Source organism: Pavona decussata, unplaced genomic scaffold (assembly GCF_977016875.1).
Source record: "Pavona decussata unplaced genomic scaffold, jaPavDecu1.1 SCAFFOLD_234, whole genome shotgun sequence".
NCBI classification, from domain to species: domain Eukaryota; kingdom Metazoa; phylum Cnidaria; class Anthozoa; order Scleractinia; family Agariciidae; genus Pavona; species Pavona decussata.
The window spans coordinates 1,439,568-1,449,253 of NW_028145639.1; the positions used below are offsets into that span (position 1 = coordinate 1,439,568).

The window sequence follows — 9,686 nt, forward strand, 5'->3', positions numbered from 1 at the left end:
CGGATTTTACTTTTATTATACTGATTGTCACGATTGATCTTAGTTATTTTGAGATATCATTGTATGTTACCGGGTGTCCTAGTACATAGCTATTATATCATTACTCTGCAGAATGGTTGTGGAATCGTTAAAGGCAGCTGCAAACTATAATGAAATTGGGATGATGAGACAGAATGCGGAAACTGTTATTTCCGTTGCTTCAAAGTATTGTGATCAGCAACAAAGATTGTATGGTCTATAAGAGTACAGAGTTTAGACCATAGCAAACTGCCGTCGATTTGTTATTAATTCACGATCCACACCTATGATACACAATCGTGAGACAAACGATTAACTTTGAGCTATCAAGTGTTTAATTTAGTTTCCATGGTAACAAGATGTTACTTACGTATCTTTCGAGAGGGAGCACTATTGAGAATGGAGACAATACAGTAAGGATATATGAAAGTTCTACTAATATACACTGTAACGGAAAAAAGCCATGGTAATATATAAATCGTTTTTCACTTTAACGTCTTTACAAATAAACTAAGGGTATCCTGGTCAATAACAGTTTGTTTGCAATGTCAGAATACCCTACTGAAGAACTGTCATGCCAATGGCTTCACTCTTTGGAGCTTCTTCCTGTTGTTTCAGTTGTGAATGGGCTGGTGTGGCTGTTGATAGTTTCCATCCTCTGAGCTCGAGATTCTCTTACAGCATAAATTCTGTTTGTGTGGCCACATGTACAACACATCATATCTTTGATCTTCTCTCTGAATCGTTGATTCATCAAAGCATACACAAATGGGTTAATAGCGGAGTTCAACATGATCATAATGGTCGTGGCATGAATAACATCTTCCAATGTGTGTGTTGGAGTATAATACCTCAGCCAGTAGCTGATTGAGTCAGTCAACCAACAAACTCCAAAGATTACACTGACTGTGATGACCATCAAGGTAACTCGTTTTCGAACCTTCATCACACCCTATGTATAATGACATCAGATTCAATGTTAGTATCATAATGCCTATTCATAAAGACGCTCTTACAAGTTGCAAGCCCATGTTTAGATTACTTCCTTTTCCAAGTAATTGATCAAGATATGTGCAAAAAGCCAAAATGATCTTTTTTATACGCTGTTTCTACTTTTTGCAATATGAAAGTTTGTTGCGCGCGGAGGTGGTAATACGCGCAACAAACGAGCGCAAATTGTAACGCAACATTTGTTACGAGATAAGTTGCAAGAAAATGTTGCCCGTATTACTTGACTGTTTTTTTTTTTTTATTTTTATTAGCATAATGTAACACTACTAATACAATACTAAACACTACTAACACTGATTTACACTAATAGCGATAATTACAGTTCTAACTGTACTTACAATATAAGCATACTATACTATACTATACTACGGTACTGACAAAAAAAAACACTATTTACAATTATAACACCGTATCTTCACTACCAACTTTTTTTTTATACAATATTATTACTGACATTATTTACATTACAGTACAAAAGCCACTTACATTGCGCTACTAAAAAAGGTATCTAGATAACAACCCATCCACACACTCCTCTAGTTTTTGTTTTAATTGTTAATTATTTACAACATTGCAGTATGAATAGGTAGGCGAAAAGAAACGATCGAAAGAAAAAACGACAAAAATAGAACAACAACAAAAAAAAGTAGTGGAAAGTGATTCAAGGGGTCCCTCAAATAACCACGTCTTCGATTAATTTGTTGCGAATTAGTGGTTCCCATTTAATCTTGAAGTTCTTTAGATAACCTTTTTCCTTGGCAATATCATATTCGATGCGAGCTTTTTCGCGTAATTCTGTTTCAAGGACGGGGAAGAAAAGGGGTGCCTCGTCTAGACTGCAACTTGACCGTTCTTGCCAGTTATTTCGGTACCTTAAATCTTCTACATTCATCGACGCCTCAGTATAACGAGTTCTAAATTTTGTGTTTTTCAAGCAGATCAGGAATGAAGTATTAGTTACTAAGGAAAACTGTCATATTCTGATTCTAAATTTTGTGGTTTTGACGCCTAACAAAACAGTTAGAAATCCTGAGCAAAATATCACGAGAGAAACATGTTCCGCTGAATCCTTTTTCCAGTCACACACAAAATGATGTGAGACTTATAACTTGCTAGCTAACACTCGTTCTAATATTTCTGTCACCAAATTATAGTTTTGGTTAGGCAGTAACCTTATCTAGACCGCGAAGGAGTGGGGAGGGGTGGATTCTGCCCGCACCAACTTTAAATTATTGCAGTTTTCTTTTTTTCTTTTCTTTTTTTTTTTTTTTACATATTAGCAAACGCCGCCAAACTATTTCAAAAATTATCCAGGGACATCAGTTTTTATGAATCTGGTCTGGTAGGTCAGTGCTCAATAAATTTTATATTACCACAACAAGGCAGGTTTAACAAAAAAGGAATATCACTGTTTTTAATAAAAAAAATTTGCCTTGCATGTTTTTGAATCCTTTTAGTGTACTTCTACGGATTTTAACCCCTATTTGGTCAATTTTGGTGGAAAATTTGTGCAAGTTTTGTTGAAATTCAGAAACCCAAGATGGCTCCCGTTTGGAAATCATGACGTAATTTAAATGGTATATTACGTCATCACCTCCAGTTGCTGACCTCACTGAAAAAAACATCCTGGAATTTTCATTGTCATAGTTTTCGTTATCCCGGCGTACATTATGAAGGGAGAGCGAAATTCTTCCTCCACCCATCCCCTTAAGATAAGATTCAAGTCTAGATGCGGTTAAGCTTGCGATATTTTTCATTTCGAACCTGCTGACGATGATTGTAGTCGATGATCTCGTCTCGCTTAAACCACAAAGTGTAGATAACCCTGGAGTATAGAGTGGTTATCAGTAAGACTGGCACAAATGCTAAGAACATAAACCATGCCATGCTGTAGGCCTGTGCCATCCATTCTTCAGAAAATGTTTGGACGCAATAATCCGATTCCTTGTCAAAGTTCTTGGCCAAAAATTCTGGGCCATTCATAATCAGCCCAAAAATCCACGAGCAAGGTATGATAACCTAGAATGATAAATTTGAGATTAAGGTAACGTATGGTCAATAATTTAAATAGCTTTGTTAAAACTGTAGTAATCATTTTTCATTGTTAAACTTTAAAATAGAAATTGAAAATAGCAATCATTCCTGTTACCAAGTTAAAAGCAAAGAGAATTACCAAGCACATCAGTACTAAGCAATTACCGACGTCTTCAACTTGAACATAAGATAAATAAATTGCGTGTTTCGGTAATATCGAATAAGCTCAAATACCATTAGCACACCTTTAGCTTACGATTCGTCAGTTTTCCTTTGCTTCCATGGGGATACGTTACAGCATAGTAGCGTTCTATTGCTATGGTAACCAACGTGAATACGGAGGCACCACCACCGACCCAGGCAACCTGTTAGCAACTTGCAAAGCACGTTCCCAGTCAGACCATCTGGGTGAGTGAAAGTGTGATTAAAAATGTACTGGGGCATAAAGAACGTGGCAACCGTCATGTCAGCGATAGCTAGGTTCATAAGCATGTAGTTTATAGAAGTTCTGCAAGGAAAGGGTGATAATTTTGTCATATTTAAATTACTTTTTGATTCTTCCCGTTACAAAAAAAAATTTGTCCCATTATTGTTAAATTTCCTGCGTGCTTCCTGACAAGAAAGATGCATCGAGTGGGGGCAATCTTATACTTCTAATGAAGGACCATTTAAAAAATTAAAGGATCTTGTTGGAAAAGATGCAACGTCAACTTATTAATTAAAATAATATTTAAGGAAAATATGGAAGCGTTAATGGAGAAAAGGCATGGTGAAAAGTTTACGTCTGATCAACCCCTCTGGTGAACAAGAGTGTAAGTACTAATTCTCCTTTATATTTGTTGTTTAATTGGGTCTACTGATATAGACTACCTCCTGTTCATACCTCATGTCTTGATTCTTTAGTATGACAATGCAAACCAGAGAGTTCCCGAAAATGTTTGAGATGGCCAGTAGAGAATGCACGGTCGCTATGGCAATCTGAGTTGATTCGGATGACATGGCTCGAGAGGAACCTTAAATATCAGCAAAACAAATTAAACATTTGTTTCAATCAAGACATACGACACATACATTTTGCATCTAAAGAAAATCTGGCGCTGAAACTAAAAAAAAAACTTTCTCCCTTACAAATTAATTTGCCAATTCATGTTTATTTGTTCATTTATTCAAATTTTTAGGAGCTACAAGATTTTTCCATACAAACAATGTATTTAACGCCGCCAAAATGTGCTGGGTACAAAAACAAGTGAATTCAACAGAAATTACCTAAGTTTAACTATAAGTGTAAAATGTTATCGGATTTATCAAACAAATCTATTGATCCACCATAAAGCCCTATTTCCGGATGAACCAGACATTTAATTTCAGAAACGTGATTATGCTTTTCCTACCATTTAATTATGTAAAGGCTTATGTAAACTACTGGCGTACAGGAAATTATTATCATGTAGCCAGTTTATCTACTCAAAACAGACAAAAATATCATTTCTCTTCTTTCATCTTTATTTTTACAGTTCTTCACTGTAATATCAAAGCATTTTACTTATTCCGAAGGCTGTATTCAGAGCACATACACGGGCAAGAACTCTCGTAAATTTGACCACTGGTTAAATTACAATGTCTTCACAATCATGTGAAGACCTAGAAAACGTACAGAACATCCACGAGACTCTTTCCTTACTTACAATCACAAAACGTATATGATGGCTCACTTCTTTTTTTAGCTGTAGACAAAATACGAACTGCCCGAGTCTTTAACTATTAAGAAATACAGAGGGTCTCTTTTAAACGAGAGAGGAATAGCATTTGGGTTACTGATTAGACAACTGGGAAGTCGTCTTCAAAGTTCAGAAGAGCAATTCAGACGATGCATTGTGGGAGGCCACTGTACAAATAATTAATCTGCCAGTTCCCGTTATTTCATCATGATTTCGGTAAATGAAAACAACAAAGATGGGCGAAACTTAATGTACAGTGTTGCGTGAAAGTAAACTGCAAGCCTATCCGTTTTCCATAATTATTCACAAACTGATACTGAATTCTTAAATTAGTCTAGCAAAATATACAGAAGATGATCCAATCAGCTCCTAAAGAAAGCTCAAAAGCTTTCAATTGAATGGAAAAACGATGATTTTCAAGGACTAGAACTTCACGTCAGCTCACTGGTAGTGCGTAAAAGTGGACTTCATACACAGATAAAAGAAATGGTGCGTGCCTCTACTAACTTCCGTGCCAGAATATTATGTCGCATTCGTGAACTTCCAATTAGTAGCAAGGTGTGACTCATCTATTTCTATTAAATCTTGTGTTAAGATCTGTGAGTTCAACCACAAACCATGATAGTAAAGTACAGATAAGAATGAAACAGAAAGAAAACCATTATGATATACAAAATATCAACTTACCTCATGAATCTGCCATAAAGAGCGAATTTTGAAGTAAACACGATCAACAAAACATTGAACAAGGGAATCTTGTGAAAGCCCACCTGTTAATGCCGCTCGGCAAATATAAACCAGTATCCACCTGCAGTTCGATGAATAATTGATTATCCCAGAGGGCCGGTCGAACTTTGCAAGTTCATAAATATCAAGCGAGGAGCTGTATGCTTTATATATCACATATTTGACCCTATCCAAATGGCACCAGTCTCGGGAAGATGAAATTAGCCCATGATCCATCACAGGCCAAATGCAATAAATGCAATAATTGGGAGGTGAAGAAGACCGCTGGAATTTGCAGCGTATGAGTTTTAGGTGATATTTGTTTCCTTTCAGGGAAGGAAAGAAATAACGGAAAAGGATTTGGATTATGCTTTGATTTTATTTCACTCCAATTACAAACGGCTATCATTTTATGTTCATTACTGAGTCCGTCCCATGCGAGGGCGGGAGGAGCAAATCAACAGCGGCGAACTTGCTACTAACCAGCCTGGGGTTAGGCGAATTGCGCGTGACGGTGGCGTAAAAATGTTATCGACTTTGAGGGTGAAGGATTCATTTGGAGACCAGGAAAAGAAAAGCAAAGGTGGGGTTACTTCTGTGACACAGAACGTCTCCATCAAGGCATGGTAAGTTCTGAAAGTGTCACGTAAACATTGGTAATAAGCTCTCACGGGACGGATTTTTGAAAGGGCATTGTTTGAAATCATCCAATCATCGAGGAGCAAACAGCGTGACAGTTTTCAGTCGGCACACGAAAGTCCAGCTACGCATCCATCGAGCTTGGATTGCTGAATTTTTCGGTTTCATTTTAGGTCTACCTGTAAAAGTTTTGGACGGATTTCAAATCAAATGGTACGAGATGAAAGGTGCGACTTTCAACTTACCTGCGTGGTTTGGAACCCGTGCGATGATAATTTGTTCGTGAATTTCGGTTCGGCGCTGGAGCGGTCCGACTGGGATCTTTCCTCCCTTGTCTCTCTACTATTACACTCGAGTGAACGTCCAACGCCGAACCCCTCGAATCGCTAACATCGCCGTCTTCAACACACAACGACAACACACAACATTTAAGGTAAAAATACGTTTATTTTGATGTTAAATGAGAATATTTATCGCAATCTAGTACGATAATACGAGGATTTTCGACATTCCCATACATTTCCTCTATAAATTCGAAATACAAACGGTTACACAGTTTGTGTGGGTTCCCTGTGGTTTATCAAAGATAAAATATGGCCGAGGCCGAAGAGAACTCTTTCGAGTGTCCTTTCGATTTCAAGTTTGCTTTGCTTTGGATACGACTAAACTTCTTTCGCAGGGAGATACGTTAATTCAATTGAAACCGGAGCAAAGGACTGCATTAAGAACGAATGTCCATTAACATCGAGCAAAATCAAGAATTCTCGGTCACGCTCAAAATATAGTTTTCATTGCGCTTTGGTTTGTTGGTAGGTATTATCGTCTCAACAAACATGGTGTAGTTCGTTTTTCGAAATCCCGCCCGAATTTTTAAAAATTTATGAGAATTTGTTTTGGCTGTCGGTGGTCTCAAAGACACGAAGAGCTGGAAGCAAAATTGGCTGGTCTGAAAGCTTGTTTCGCATACGAACAAAGAAATTTTTATTCAAACTCTGTAATCATACTTGCAGGAAAATTTCAGTTCTAACCACGATCTACAAAGGAAGCTTTCAATATTTAGAACGACTTTGTATTTCCCGCTGGGCGAAATACAATTTTATCCTGGAAACGCGAGAACGTAGTTAGCCATAAGGCATAAGCTCATTCTGTCAGTAATTCCAGCTGTAAGCAAATGAGTTGATATGCTAAAACATAAGTAAAATTTGTCTTAAGTAATTTTATCTACACTCTGTTCGAGTGACGTAAAGTTCGAGAAAATCTTCTAAAATACTGCACCTTGGAGTTAACAAGTTGCCCGCCGCGATTCTGTTTTCGCTGAGATTTACCAGAAGTTAAAAATGATTGGTTCACATCAATCTCATGTGACATTTGACGTGACAGTATAGGCCCCTAGGGAGCGAAGCCATTTGGGGGCGTTCGGTAAAATTTTTGGGCTCAGCGGCAGGCGTTTCCTTTCCTTCCCTTCCCCTCCCCTCCTCCCCGCTCCCACTTTTTTGCTCCTTTTCGCCCGATGCCCTCGCGCGTCTTTCCTACTCGGCCCCGCTTGGCTTAAAGGAAACGGAAACGGCTGCTACGCAGGATACGCTCTGTCCAATCCGAGGCCACCATTTGCTTTTGTTCCTTTTTTTTTTTGTACAAACACGTTACCACACTTGATGTTAAGCTAAGTACACTGCCATTATTAACAACGTATTTGCATTTGTCTAGATCATGCACATGCACCACATGAAACACAACAAAGAAGTCTTAAATTTTCTAACAAGTTAGTATTTGCACACAATTTTGCCTTTCTGTCGATACGGGGGTATTAATTCTATTCAAGAGAAACAAGAAACTTAAAATGCAGTGGAGAGACAATGCAGATTGATCTCGCCATCGTTCATAACTTGCACGTCTCGCTTTACAGTAGCTGCACATGCTACTCTATTTGCTGTCGTAAATTCAAAACCATTTCTCATGTCGTGAATCCTTTTTCTATCTGCGCATGTGCAACATAACAGAGCCTTGATTCTCCTTCTGAATGGACGACTTACATAAGCGTTTATGAACGGGTTGATGGTTGAATTGCAAGTGACCAGGGCCCAGTTGCTCAAAGCCTGGTTAAGCTAATCCTGGGTTAACATAAACTTTGATTCAAGTTTAATGACTAATCAATAAAGATTCTACCAAAAGATTTTTATCCTTTAGTTTTGACTTACACTTTTCTTTACTATTAGGTTTAAATTAGCCTTTGAAAACATTTAAAATAAGGGAGGGGAAAACGTCCGTTAATTTTCCATCGGGGATTAGCATTAATCGGCTTTCAAACAACCGGGCCCAGGATGATGGACACGATGTCAGCCGCATCCCCCACGTTGTGTTCGGAGCTGAAGTGAATCATTGAGTAGATCACAAGATCTGGTATCCAACACAAAGCGCAAATGACGCTGACAACGTATCCAATAAAGTTTCAGTAGAATAACCGTCAAAATTCCCTCGCGCTGATTGGTTCGTAGCTATTGTCTATACGAGTACAGACATTACAAATGGCGTCAGATGTAACCCGCGCGCTTTCTCAGTGGAAAAAAAAAAGTCGATTCTTCCCCTACTTTATCCATCAGCAGTTTTCTATGGTCTATACTCTTATGGACAATAAAATAACGCCATAAAAAGTTCAAACTTTGGTAGTGAAACCACTCGCCACTTAAGTTTTGACATTTTATGACGTAATTTTATGGATTATAAGAGTATGGACAATAGAAAACTGCCGTCGATTAGTTAAATTCAATGTCATACACGTTTAAAAGTTTCCTTTTTCCGTAGAAAAAATGAAAGAAAAAGACACACTTTCACCGCACACGAGATTCACTTACCCGGGGCAGCTACCGCTGGGGAACATGGAGACGGAATATAGAGCCTGGGTTTCCCCACAAGCTCACGTTTAAAATTGAACCACCCGGAATATACATTCCGTTTTCCTGACGAACACGCTTTTGACATTCAGGATTTTACTTTTTTATACCGATTTTCACGATTGATCTTGGTTATTTTGAGATATCATTGTATGTTACCGGGTGTCTTAGTACATAGCTATTATATCATAACTCTGCAGAATAGTTGTGGAATCGTTAAAGGCAGCTGCGAGCTACAATTTAATTGGGACGCCGACGCAGAACACGGAAACTGTTATTTTCGGTGCTTACTGAATAACTTATTGTGATCTCCCGATAGGAGCACTCGGGGTTTTTTTTCCGAGTATGCCTGTGTCATTTACTGATTAATAGATCATTCTCATTTATTCACCAGGCTTAACATATTCCATCACATTATTTCCATTGCGCATATGCCACACATAGACATTCAAATCCTAGCAGTATGCAGGATGCTTGTTCCATCAACCTAATTTGATGGCGTTAGCTCCCACGAGTCTCCTGTAACTCAGTGGTAGTGCATCCGAACTTGTAATCGGAAGGTCTTAGGTTCGACCCCTGATAGGAGCACTCGGATTCTTTTTCCGAGTATGCCTGTGTCATTTACTGATTAATACATCATTCTCACCAA

The 9,686-nt window shown here is 38.2% G+C and overlaps 1 pseudogene across 1 annotated transcript; it reads right to left on the reverse strand.

The window, feature by feature from the left end:
- Positions 1 to 78: 78 nt before the first annotated feature.
- LOC146458054 (galanin receptor 2a-like) lies at positions 79 to 5,583 on the reverse strand (annotated as a pseudogene). Its single transcript, XR_014858298.1, has 5 exons — positions 5,469 to 5,583; positions 3,947 to 4,076; positions 3,309 to 3,571; positions 2,794 to 3,048; positions 79 to 970 (listed from the first exon to the last, which is right to left on the reverse strand). The product of XR_014858298.1 is annotated as a galanin receptor 2a-like (transcript).
- Positions 5,584 to 9,686: the final 4,103 nt, after the last annotated feature.